The sequence below is a fragment of the Symphodus melops genome, assembly GCF_947650265.1.
Source record: "Symphodus melops genome assembly, chromosome: 1".
NCBI classification, from domain to species: Eukaryota; Metazoa; Chordata; class Actinopteri; order Labriformes; family Labridae; genus Symphodus; species Symphodus melops.
In genome coordinates, this window is record NC_136691.1 from 12313149 (window position 1) to 12326966 (window position 13818).

General features: G+C 34.8%; 2 long non-coding RNA genes across 3 annotated transcripts; both read left to right on the plus strand.

Moving 5' to 3' along the window:
• The first annotated feature begins 42 nt into the window (after positions 1-42).
• On the plus strand, positions 43-3419 carry LOC306819640. The gene is made up of 5 exons (XR_013778586.1): positions 43-713; positions 2063-2149; positions 2260-2306; positions 2526-2618; positions 2843-3419. It is a non-coding gene; the product is annotated as an uncharacterized lncRNA (long non-coding RNA).
• A 4613-nt stretch (positions 3420-8032) lies between these two features.
• Positions 8033-10935, plus strand: LOC306819632. Of its 2 annotated transcripts, XR_013778583.1 has the most exons (5): positions 8033-8683; positions 10033-10119; positions 10230-10276; positions 10496-10588; positions 10813-10935. It is a non-coding gene; the product is annotated as an uncharacterized lncRNA (long non-coding RNA). The 2 variants fall into 2 exon arrangements; XR_013778584.1 differs by lacking the exon at positions 8033-8683 and having other exon boundaries at positions 9633-10119.
• Positions 10936-13818: the final 2883 nt, after the last annotated feature.

The following is a 13818-nucleotide window of genomic DNA, read 5'->3' on the forward strand; positions in this document are numbered from 1 at the left end:
AGTCTGTTGACTTTCTGAGAAGTTCTGTAAACATTCTTTCATTTCCCTTTGTTAACTGGACAAACTCCTCCATCATGTCAATTCAGTAGGTATTTCACTATGCTAATTACATATCATTATTTTAACACTGATCATATTCTGAATAAGCACAATCTTTAAATCACATCATCCTTGGGTAAGGCACTGAACCTCCAGCTTAATTGATTTCACAGGAGATAATGATTATTAAACTATTGTCTCTATTGACTAAGCAAAGAGACACTGTAAATTAAGGGCTTCAGCTTTGAGCAGCAGCAAATACATCTATGTGGCCCATGTTAAAAAGATTAGAGCAACGTGATTGGCTACAATGAGGGTGAGATGGAGTACCCTTGTAGAGATGTGACATGAGAGGTGTTACAACATTTAAAAAAAACACAACGGAGGTTTACAGCACAGGCATACTTAACCAAAGTTGGGGCGGACACATTGTTCCGTGAACTGAAACAGTCATAACTACACAGACTTGAGGTCTAGAGCTCATTACTGTTCCTGTTCAACAGCACTTTAGAGGAAGTGCTGTTGAATGAATTTAGACAGTTTATTAAGAGGATAAAGGTCTCCAAATACAAAGACTTTTTACCTGAAGCTAACAAACAAATGAAGATGGATGGTTATCCTCTGTTTTTCCCTGGCTGAGATGATGAACCAACATCTATCATCATGACCACAAGGTAAAGTAATATCTCATCGTATGATAATTTTTATGACAGAAAGATTTTTGTTTGAAGAACAATTTCTTACTCTTCACTTTGCAACAACTATTAAATCATCATATAATAGATGCCTTTTTGACGAGTGCTTTAATTTCATGGATTTCTTCCGGTAACAGAGTGATGCAATTCTGCATTTAAGGTGAGCCGGAAGTAGTAAGTAAGAAAAAGATATTTAACATTTCTTTACAGATGTTGTGTGATTTAAAAAAAGTGCTAGTGTTATAAGGTTGACGTGAGTATAAAAAACGTTTCATGCGATTTTGAAATTCAACATAGAAAGAAAATTACGCCGTCATGTTGAATGACGTAATCACGCAAAGCGTGAAGAGAAAATGGAAGCCAAGATGGAGAAGGAGTCGACAACAAAAGTACGATACATTTTTTCATTGACTTGAAACATAAATGTTAAACAATTGTCAAAGAACTGCAATTTGGGAAGTTTGTATGTTGATGTTTACAGATTCGGAGAATTGGTTTAATCACAATCACGGCGTCTTGCTAGTTTTTCAACTTGACTTATGGGCCGTTTGCTATAAAAGTGGTAAAGTACATTTTGTAAAGTTGAAGGAAACTGCATGGAAGTTTGTGGTCTCAGAGAGGAACCTAATGCTTGCCGTAATTTACACCTATACCAATTTTACAAGCATTTCTATCGTCGTAACAAAATCGTCTGTCGTAACAAAATCACGAGAGCCTTAGGAAGCGCTTGCATGATCTCAATCTTTTAGTGTGAGGTGGTCTTAAGACGTCAAAAATAATTAAGAGTACTCCTTCACATAAGTGGAAACTAATATCGACAGACTCTTGCTGGAGATGTGGGGAGACTGGTGCGTCTATCTTTCATATACTTGGACAATCACATCCTGATAACATCTGCAAACTGTTTATTGCTGCAAACATTTTGTGATTTGATGTTATTCTTCATAATAACCATCCTGACAATGTTTACAGATGATTTACAGAAGTATGTTAAGTATGTTTAAGTATATTAAATCACATTAACGATGCTTTACACAGTAGTTATTTACCATTTAACAAAGATTCAAACTGACACATAATAGGTAAAAAGAACTATTAATGTTTACTGATGTAAAAAGAATGTAATCGTATTATTGGCTATGATATATTACCTCATTTATTTAACTTGTGGTTTTATTTGACACAAATCAAAATGACACACATTATACCATCCCTAATGTTAGTGAATACTATTATTAGGTTTTTATTTTTGTTTTAACAGTAAATTAACTGTCAACTTACAGTACAGTTTTTTTATTTTCAAAATATATTTTTGATCTTTATTGCAGTTGTCAACGGAGTGTGTGGACGATAAGGAAGGACTTCCTGGAGTAATTGTCTATGATGACCTCACATTTCCAAATTCTACTTCACAGGTAAGATTTAGTTGATTTAGTAGAAATCTATTTGAATAAACAGTGTTGGTTGATATATCTATTTACATGTCCAGTTTTGTGGGGTTTTTTATTCCTTTTTGCATTGTTAGAATGGGATGGAGCAGCCTGCCTTTGATGAAGAACAGATTTATTACAGGTGAGATTACAACGGGAACTTTTAAAGCTCAACAGTTCAAAAACTCAAAACCTCTCAATGAAAAAAAAAAAAAGATCAAAATGAAGACCTGAATACAATTTAATCAGCAGAAAACAGATACAACAATCTGTAATGCAATTAGTGTAAATCTTTTAAACTTTTTTTTTTTATCGGCATGTATTTCATCCATTTATCTTTGTGGCCACTCTCATTGTTCAGCTCTGTGCGACCTTTCCAATCTGCTTCTGATGGGGATGAGGTTTCTGCTGTGGATGTGGATCTTCTAGAAACTGACAGTTCTTCATCTGCTAGGTAAATAGGATCCTTCTTCAGTCACAGGAGGCTAATACTAAATCTTGAATTATGCTGCTTGTCATGTGAGAATGTTTTGTTTGTTATGAAATAAACTTAAGTTAATATAGATTCCTCTATATAATAATAATGATAATACATTTTATTTGAGGGCGCCTTTCATTATGACTGTAATCCCTGTGATGATAAAATGATATGAAGTTACTTCTGCTGTTTCCCAACAGTCTTGGAGAGGAGAGTGAGGACGAGGAAAAGGAGGACGAGGTTCTACAGGATGTCGTGGCAAATAACAACTTAATACTTCGGGGTTGTTTGCAAGTCTGGTGTTTCATATCAAGGCTGGCATGCTGCTGCAGAGGCTAGCACTGTTGCCTTAAAGTGTTTCCCTCACGGTGCAATGGCTTCCTCCAACAATCATAAAACATGAAATATATCTGTATGTCTGACTGTAAGTTTGAATAGATCAATTTTTATTTCAATAGCGCCAATTCATAAATGTTTATCTCAAGACACCTAACAAAAAGATCAACTAACTAACTAATTGTTAGATTCTCTTCATAGAACCAACATTAATCCATCATGAGCATTAAACAACATTAAGCACAGTTATGAACATTAAGAATTGGTGCAGCTATACATATACTTTAGTGCTGACACTATTTCACGTCTTTTCACTACTATTTTCAAACTCTTCAATGACTAATTTCAGACGAGATATTTATTTGAATTTTTGTCATGATAAGTTGAATACACTTTGCATTGTAGCTAAAGGAAGGGAACTTTAACATTAACAAAGAAAAACATTTTACTTCAGTCCAAATGTACAAATCTTTGTGGTATAATTATATCCCCCTCAGGCTTTTTGAAAATGTAAATTAAAGGGTTTGTTCAACCAATGTGTCAAGACTCGTATCTATAAGCTCAACAAAAATAATCTTGTATGGTGAAAAAGACCTGTATTTACATAAATGGATTCATTAGGTGCATAACTCAGTTATGCATCATATCTATTTAAGAGAAACTTGTGAAAATAAAATCTTTAGTGTAATGGTCTAGGTCTCCTGCAACATGGTAAATGCTAAATTTTGTCAAATCTCTATCGAGCAAAGATGCTGAATTAGTGTTATGACATCAACTTTGTGAAGTAAGTTTCCTTTTTCTGATGACTAGAAGCCTGAGACTTCAGTGAGTTTTAAGGTACTGGTGGGCTTATAGGTCACATATTATGCAAAATACACTTTACCTCTTACCATGTTTAATCTCTGTCTGTAGCCTGTCCATAAACCATATTATGACAAAAGTGTATCCTGTCTGTCTTTTCCCTGCTCCACTTTTCAGAATATCGATAACTTCCTGTTATATGAGGTTTCTAGACTCTTCAATCGCCTTACGAGACCCCCTCACAATCTGCTTTAGAAAATTTCTGTTCTTCACAGTGAGGTTCCAAATTTCTGTTTCCACAACAGGTCAATTTCCTCAGACAGAACAAATGCTGGTGACCCTTCTTATACAAAGCTTCACAAGTCTTTTAAAATTAAGTTTGAAGGCGATAGTTGTCCCAAGTTGGTTTTACAATTGTACACATTTGACTGGTTGACCATAAATCAGTGTGACATCATGTGTGTGGGAATTTTTCTAAAATTGAAGGTCATTTGATAAGTTTAAGGTAGCAGAGATTCCTCGTCATCTGACAAAGTCATCAAGGATAGGACCATGGCTGTTTTTATCATCCCATCTAATAGTGACAGTATCGTCTGCGATCCTTCATGATGGTCCTATTTTCATATTGGCACCTATTTGAATAAATGATAGATAAAAGTGATAAAGGTACACATCTGTGTAAAGAGCAACTCTGTTGAATAAATCCTACGCCACATATTAAATATAAACTTTAAATACTCTAACTGACAAAATGTTTGAAACATATGGCCACTTGTGCATTGAGACTAAATTACAAAATGACAAGCAAGATGGAATGAGTGTTTTGTTTTTCATGGATTTATTGTATTATATATTTAATTAAACAACATAATAAACCAGAATAAAACAATTTCTCAGCAATTGAGAAGATCCCTGAGCTAAGCTATTTAGCAATATACACTTAAAGAGTTTTGGATTAAAACATGGTATATATTTTCAAATTTCCTTTTTTTTCAAACAAGCGTTCAGTCAGTCGCCTTATGATTGACTTCCACTCCCAGTAAGTTTTACGCATACAGTCTTTAGCTATTTTCATTTATTATGTGACATTACTGCTGATTCTTTTGTCTCTTGCATGGCCAGGATGCCAGTAAGGTAACTGTTTGTGTTGGTGGATACACAAAGGTAAATAGAACAAATCTCTATGGTGAGAAAAAGGATGCAATAGTATGCTGATGCTTTTTTTGGACCCGTAGGAACATGTGTGGTAACAATTTGTTATCACTTATGAAGAGTTTTGATGTCAAGCTTTACAACCTGAAAATAAAAAAAGTGTCTGTTTTCATATACTGCCGCTCCATGCAGTCTTTCTCATCTGCCTGTATTTCTAATGCTCAGAATCGCCCACAAGGAGGGTCCCCACGTGTGCTGATCTGATTAGTCAGTTTTGATGGAAAGCTTTGCAGTCTGCCTGCTAAAGCAGTTATTTGCCTCTTTAAACTTAATCTTTAATTGACTAATAATAGATTGTCGGGTGAATGTTGTATTAATTTTCTCCATGCAGTACTGCGGCATCTCAACCAGTACAGAGCAGACCCCCATGGAGGTGGACTGAAGGAACAGATCCTCAAGAAGATGTGCTATAAGGGAGAGGGCTAGAGACAGGAGGAGCAAGAATCCATTGAACATTTCTTGTCACCTGTCACATATTTTTCCAAAATAAAAAAATAAAAATGACAAAAATATCTAAGCGTCTCTGTGCAATTTGAGCAAAATATACCTTTTATTTTGCTCATAAACTATACAGTAAAATCTGCTAAAAATGCTCAGGATTAAGAGCCATAAACATGAGGAACGAGAATCCATTGAAAGTTTCACATCACCTGTCACACGTTTTTAAGAGCATCTCTATAGCCTTTTACAGAACCGTTTTTTAAGAAACTGTTTCCTCAAAATCTTTCCCGTAAAATAATCTTAAAATGTAGAGACTATTTCCATTTTTTTTATTTTGTTTTACACTTCTTGTTTAATAGCAAGTTAAAATACGTCGACGCATGGACAAGATTTACACGTCGAGTATCTTTGGGCTCTCAGACTTAAGGAAAAAAACCCATCAAAAAGTCCCGGTGTCCCACTGAAGACTAGTAGAGGAGCAAAGGGACCATTTTTAATCTGCTTCTTGACTCTTTGTGCTGTTTGTTGAAGTTACAATGTATGGTTACAAAACGCATGCTTGTAATACACGTTGTGACCACTAAATGGAGGTGTTGGCTCAGATTGCTGCTTTACTCAACAATCATTCAATTAAAATGATAAAACCTCAAAAAACAAGTCTTTGTTATTATTATTGTTATACTGCTAACAGTATAATTTATCATATCATTATTTAGGGATTTTATATTTCAAAATATGTTAATTTCAGTGTATTGAAAGTACATTTACACTTTGATATATGAGAAATTTCAGTTTCTTATTTACTATAAACACTGTATATTTGAATTTCAAAAAAAAAGAAAGGTTGTTAAGGGTAACCTTAAAGGGTCTGATTGTTATGATCTGTCATGATGTTGTCAGTAGTTCTGATGACAGAGAAGTCAGCTCAAATGAGAATCAAATGAAACGGAGATTTCCTCCTCCATCAGTGAAGCGTCACCTCTCTGCTCCTCCCTCTCCTCCCCAGGAAGCACCTGCAGGCCTCCTCTTATTCATAGCTGCATACAAATGAAGAAGTCACATGTCCAATCTCTTCAAAATAATGAAAATGTTCTCATATACCCTTTTAAAAGTGTATTTAGAGAGTCAAAGCATATAACCTGCATCAGATACAATACTTCTGAAAATATGAAGAGAACAAGTGATTGGAAATCCAGGGTTCCATAAATTTCACACTTGAATATGTTAATCCTCATGACTACAAAATGGGCCAAGAAACAAATATATTACCTTAAAATATTTAAACATATTACAAATATGACCTTTTCATGTTTTGTTCCGCTCACGTTGCCCCAAATGAAACTCTTGAGTAAGAAAAGACTTTTTCTTTTCGAGACCAACAAATGTGACAACCTTTAGATTGAATCAAAGCTCCTCCTGTCAGTCTCAGTGTTGTATTAAATGGTTCCTCAGCACCTCCTCATCCTCCAAAGCTTTTAATCTGTCACCAGTGTGCTCACTTTCCCAGTTCCAAGGCTATTCTCAGCTCACACTGACAACATGTTGGGTATACCCTGTGCACTCTCATCACTGCTCTAACATGGAAGGAGGCAAACATATTGATCTAAATTAATTGTCAACCCACCAACTCATAATTTCCAACTTCTATTAAAAACAATATTGTCTTCAAATATCTTTAGTTAATTGTTTTGTTTTGTTTCCTATTCCTATATGGTGAGTTGTATGGTCCTTATATGTGGTGATATACAACTGTTACTTTTGAAATACTGTCAGTTTAATCTTTACTATAGGAAGCTGACTGTCTAGCTCTATATAAAATAATGAGGACCATCTTTATATAAAATACTGACATCTGCTGGAACAAACTGGTAGATTGTAGGCCTACAATGACTAAAACCTGTGTGCTGTGTGAACAGCTTGCTCTGCATCAGCAGCAGGGTGTAGATTATATACAAACTGGATAAGGAATTCGTGAACTCTTAAAACTGTATTTTTTAATCACTCTAGTGTTTTATTATTCATGTTCATGTTTTATATTGTACATGATCCTTTACAAATGAAAAACATTACATTAAAAGTAGTTATAATAGTAATAAAAGTACCAAAAACACAAAACTCAATTAAAAGTACCAAAAGCAATAAACTCAATAAACGTTTACATGTTGCTGTAGTTGTAATAATTTGTGGGAACTGTGTTCTTGCTGTTTGTTGTAGAGCCCACAGCTTCCTCTTCCTCTGTACACTTCAACAAAGGTGTAAATATTCTCAAACTTAGAGAGGTTTATTCAGGTATTGACTTTCTGTGCACAATAGCAATTAAAAGAACTGGTGGCTTCACTGGTACATAGTGGATGTCACTAACACAGTCACTAACATCAGTTAAATTTATTTTAATGAAAAAATGTTACATTTATGGAACAGTCTTTTTACATAGGGGTACAAAGTAGTTTGTTTGAGCCTGTAGAAGGTCAGGTGTTACTTTCATTACCTGTTGTGACTTGCTTGTGTCAGAAACTGAGATGACTTCAAAGAGCAGGAAGTCTGTTGACTTTCTGAGAAGTTCTGTAAACATCCTTTCATTTCCCTTTGTTAACTGGACAAACTCCTCCATCATGTCAATTCAGTAGGTATTTCACTATGCTAATTACATATCATTATTTTAACACTGATCATATTCTGAATAAGCACAATCTTTAAATCACATCATCCTTGGGTAAGGCACTGAACCTCCAGCTTAATTGATTTCACAGGAGATAATGATTATTAAACTATTGTCTCTATTGACTAAGCAAAGAGACACTGTAAATTAAGGGCTTCAGCTTTGAGCAGCAGCAAATACATCTATGTGGCCCATGTTAAAAAGATTAGAGCAACGTGATTGGCTACAATGAGGGTGAGATGGAGTACCCTTGTAGAGATGTGACATGAGAGGTGTTACAACATTTAAAAAAAACACAACGGAGGTTTACAGCACAGGCATACTTAACCAAAGTTGGGGCGGACACATTGTTCCGTGAACTGAAACAGTCATAACTACACAGACTTGAGGTCTAGAGCTCATTACTGTTCCTGTTCAACAGCACTTTAGAGGAAGTGCTGTTGAATGAATTTAGACAGTTTATTAAGAGGATAAAGGTCTCCAAATACAAAGACTTTTTACCTGAAGCTAACAAACAAATGAAGATGGATGGTTATCCTCTGTTTTTCCCTGGCTGAGATGATGAACCAACATCTATCATCATGACCACAAGGTAAAGTAATATCTCATCGTATGATAATTTTTATGACAGAAAGATTTTTGTTTGAAGAACAATTTCTTACTCTTCACTTTGCAACAACTATTAAATCATCATATAATAGATGCCTTTTTGACGAGTGCTTTAATTTCATGGATTTCTTCCGGTAACAGAGTGATGCAATTCTGCATTTAAGGTGAGCCGGAAGTAGTAAGTAAGAAAAAGATATTTAACATTTCTTTACAGATGTTGTGTGATTTAAAAAAAGTGCTAGTGTTATAAGGTTGACGTGAGTATAAAAAACGTTTCATGCGATTTTGAAATTCAACATAGAAAGAAAATTACGCCGTCATGTTGAATGACGTAATCACGCAAAGCGTGAAGAGAAAATGGAAGCCAAGATGGAGAAGGAGTCGACAACAAAAGTACGATACATTTTTTCATTGACTTGAAACATAAATGTTAAACAATTGTCAAAGAACTGCAATTTGGGAAGTTTGTATGTTGATGTTTACAGATTCGGAGAATTGGTTTAATCACAATCACGGCGTCTTGCTAGTTTTTCAACTTGACTTATGGGCCGTTTGCTATAAAAGTGGTAAAGTACATTTTGTAAAGTTGAAGGAAACTGCATGGAAGTTTGTGGTCTCAGAGAGGAACCTAATGCTTGCCGTAATTTACACCTATACCAATTTTACAAGCATTTCTATCGTCGTAACAAAATCGTCTGTCGTAACAAAATCACGAGAGCCTTAGGAAGCGCTTGCATGATCTCAATCTTTTAGTGTGAGGTGGTCTTAAGACGTCAAAAATAATTAAGAGTACTCCTTCACATAAGTGGAAACTAATATCGACAGACTCTTGCTGGAGATGTGGGGAGACTGGTGCGTCTATCTTTCATATACTTGGACAATCACATCCTGATAACATCTGCAAACTGTTTATTGCTGCAAACATTTTGTGATTTGATGTTATTCTTCATAATAACCATCCTGACAATGTTTACAGATGATTTACAGAAGTATGTTAAGTATGTTTAAGTATATTAAATCACATTAACGATGCTTTACACAGTAGTTATTTACCATTTAACAAAGATTCAAACTGACACATAATAGGTAAAAAGAACTATTAATGTTTACTGATGTAAAAAGAATGTAATCGTATTATTGGCTATGATATATTACCTCATTTATTTAACTTGTGGTTTTATTTGACACAAATCAAAATGACACACATTATACCATCCCTAATGTTAGTGAATACTATTATTAGGTTTTTATTTTTGTTTTAACAGTAAATTAACTGTCAACTTACAGTACAGTTTTTTTATTTTCAAAATATATTTTTGGTCTTTATTGCAGTTGTCAACGGAGTGTGTGGACGATAAGGAAGGACTTCCTGGAGTAATTGTCTATGATGACCTCACATTTCCAAATTCTACTTCACAGGTAAGATTTAGTTGATTTAGTAGAAATCTATTTGAATAAACAGTGTTGGTTGATATATCTATTTACATGTCCAGTTTTGTGGGTTTTTTTATTCCTTTTTGCATTGTTAGAATGGGATGGAGCAGCCTGCCTTTGATGAAGAACAGATTTATTACAGGTGAGATTACAACGGGAACTTTTAAAGCTCAACAGTTCAAAAACTCAAAACCTCTCAATGAAAAAAAAAAAAAGATCAAAATGAAGACCTGAATACAATTTAATCAGCAGAAAACAGATACAACAATCTGTAATGCAATTAGTGTAAATCTTTTAAACTTTTTTTTTTTATCGGCATGTATTTCATCCATTTATCTTTGTGGCCACTCTCATTGTTCAGCTCTGTGCGACCTTTCCAATCTGCTTCTGATGGGGATGAGGTTTCTGCTGTGGATGTGGATCTTCTAGAAACTGACAGTTCTTCATCTGCTAGGTAAATAGGATCCTTCTTCAGTCACAGGAGGCTAATACTAAATCTTGAATTTTGCTGCTTGTCATGTGAGAATGTTTTGTTTGTTATGAAATAAACTTAAGTTAATATAGATTCCTCTATATAATAATAATGATAATACATTTTATTTGAGGGCGCCTTTCATTATGACTGTAATCCCTGTGATGATAAAATGATATGAAGTTACTTCTGCTGTTTCCCAACAGTCTTGGAGAGGAGAGTGAGGACGAGGAAAAGGAGGACGAGGTTCTACAGGATGTCGTGGCAAATAACAACTTAATACTTCGGGGTTGTTTGCAAGTCTGGTGTTTCATATCAAGGCTGGCATGCTGCTGCAGAGGCTAGCACTGTTGCCTTAAAGTGTTTCCCTCACGGTGCAATGGCTTCCTCCAACAATCATAAAACATGAAATATATCTGTATGTCTGACTGTAAGTTTGAATAGATCAATTTTTATTTCAATAGCGCCAATTCATAAATGTTTATCTCAAGACACCTAACAAAAAGATCAACTAACTAACTAATTGTTAGATTCTCTTCATAGAACCAACATTAATCCATCATGAGCATTAAACAACATTAAGCACAGTTATGAACATTAAGAATTGGTGCAGCTATACATATACTTTAGTGCTGACACTATTTCACGTCTTTTCACTACTATTTTCAAACTCTTCAATGACTAATTTCAGACGAGATATTTATTTGAATTTTTGTCATGATAAGTTGAATACACTTTGCATTGTAGCTAAAGGAAGGGAACTTTAACATTAACAAAGAAAAACATTTTACTTCAGTCCAAATGTACAAATCTTTGTGGTATAATTATATCCCCCTCAGGCTTTTTGAAAATGTAAATTAAAGGGTTTGTTCAACCAATGTGTCAAGACTCGTATCTATAAGCTCAACAAAAATAATCTTGTATGGTGAAAAAGACCTGTATTTACATAAATGGATTCATTAGGTGCATAACTCAGTTATGCATCATATCTATTTAAGAGAAACTTGTGAAAATAAAATCTTTAGTGTAATGGTCTCGGTCTCCAAGCATCTGCAACATGGCAAATGCTAAATTTTGTCAAATCTCTATCTAGCAAAGATGCTGAATTAGTGTTATGACATCAACTTTGTGATGTCAGTTTCCTTTTTCTGATGACTAGAAGCCTGAGACTTCAGTGAGTTTTATGGTACTGGTGGGCTTATAGGTCACATATTATGCAAAATACACTTTACCTCTTACCATGTTTAATCTCTGTCTGTAGCCTGTCCATAAACCATATTATAACAAAAGTGTATCATGTCTGTCTTTTCCCTGCTCCACTTTTCAGAATATCTAAAACTTCCTGTTATATGAGGTTTCTAGACTCTTCAATCGCCTTACGAGACCCCCTCACAATCTGCTTTAGAAAATGTCTGTTCTTCACAGTGAGGTTGGTTTTACAATTGTACACATTTGACTGGTTGACCATTAATCAGTGTGACATCATGTGTGTGGGAATTTTTCTAAAATTGAAGGTCATTTGATAAGTTTAAGGTAGCAGAGATTCCTCGTCATCTGACAAAGTCATCAAGGATAGGACCATGGCTGTTTTTATCATCCCATCTAATAGTGACAGTATCGTCTGCGATCCTTCATGATGGTCCTATTTTCATATTGGCACCTATTTGAATAAATGATAGATAAAAGTGATAAAGGTACACATCTGTGTAAAGAGCAACTCTGTTGAATAAATCCTACGCCACATATTAAATATAAACTTTAAATACTCTAACTGACAAAATGTTTGAAACATATGGCCACTTGTGCATTGAGACTAAATTACAAAATGACAAGCAAGATGGAATGAGTGTTTTGTTTTTCATGGATTTATTGTATTATATATTTAATTAAACAACATAATAAACCAGAATAAAACAATTTCTCAGCAATTGAGAAGATCCCTGAGCTAAGCTATTTAGCAATATACACTTAAAGAGTTTTGGATTAAAACATGGTATATATTTTCAAATTTCCTTTTTTTTCAAACAAGCGTTCAGTCGCCTTATGCTTGACTTCCACTCCCAGTAAGTTTTACACACACAGTCTTTAGCTATTTTCATTTATTATGTGACATTACTGCTGATTCTTTTGTCTCTTGCATGGCCAGGATGCCAATAAGGTAACTGTTTGTGTTGGTGGATACACAAAGGTAAATCAAACAAATCTCTATGGTGAGAAAAAGGATGCAATAGTATGCTGATGCTTTTTTTGGACCCGTAGGAACATGTGTGGTAACAATTTGTTATCACTTATGAAGAGTTTTGATGTCAAGCTTTACAACCTGAAAATAAAAAAAGTGTCTGTTTTCATATACTGCCGCTCCATGCAGTCTCTCTCATCTGCCTGTATTTCTAATGCTCAGAATCGCCCACAAGGAGGGTCCCCACGTGTGCTGATCTGATTAGTCAGTTTTGATGGAAAGCTTTGCAGTCTGCCTGCTAAAGCAGTTATTTGCCTCTTTAAACTTAATCTTTAATTGACTAATAATAGATTGTCGGGTGAATGTTGTATTAATTTTCTCCATGCAGTACTGCGGCATCTCAAGCTGCCAGTACAGAGGAGACCCCCATGGAGGTGGACTGAAGGAACAGATCCTCAAGAAGATGTGCTATAAGGTGCTAAAAAGATTTGTGTAGTAGGAGACTGTACTGTCACACTTGTATATTGTTTTGCAACCTAAATATATATTAAGTCCATCATATTTCCTTGATACATCTACAGTTCTTACATCACAATGTGCCTGTGACTTTAAAAGGCTGTGTGTGAAAGGTGTCCACGGTGATATTAAGGTCTAGTTTCAGTTATAGTTACAGAATCAAAACTCTAAATTAGATGGTTTGTCTTTATATAATTTTGTATTTCTGAGCAGGGCAAAAGATTTATTTCAGCTGTCGTTTACTACTTAACATGTTTTTATCTGTTTTTGTTTCAGGGTGAAGATGATGAGACTTATTTTGGCGCCCCACGTGTGCAGATTGTAGCCCTTCCAAGTGGTCAGCCCATGTTCAAATTTGACTCGTGGCTCTTTTACTGCATGTCATTCCCTACTTTCACTGTCCTATCTTAAAATAAAGGCATTAACAAAAGCAGACAATTTTGTGATTTTTCTCAGGGCAAACACAAAACAGTGGTTATTAAGCTTTTAGAGTAGACCTTTGAATGTACAGTAAGTT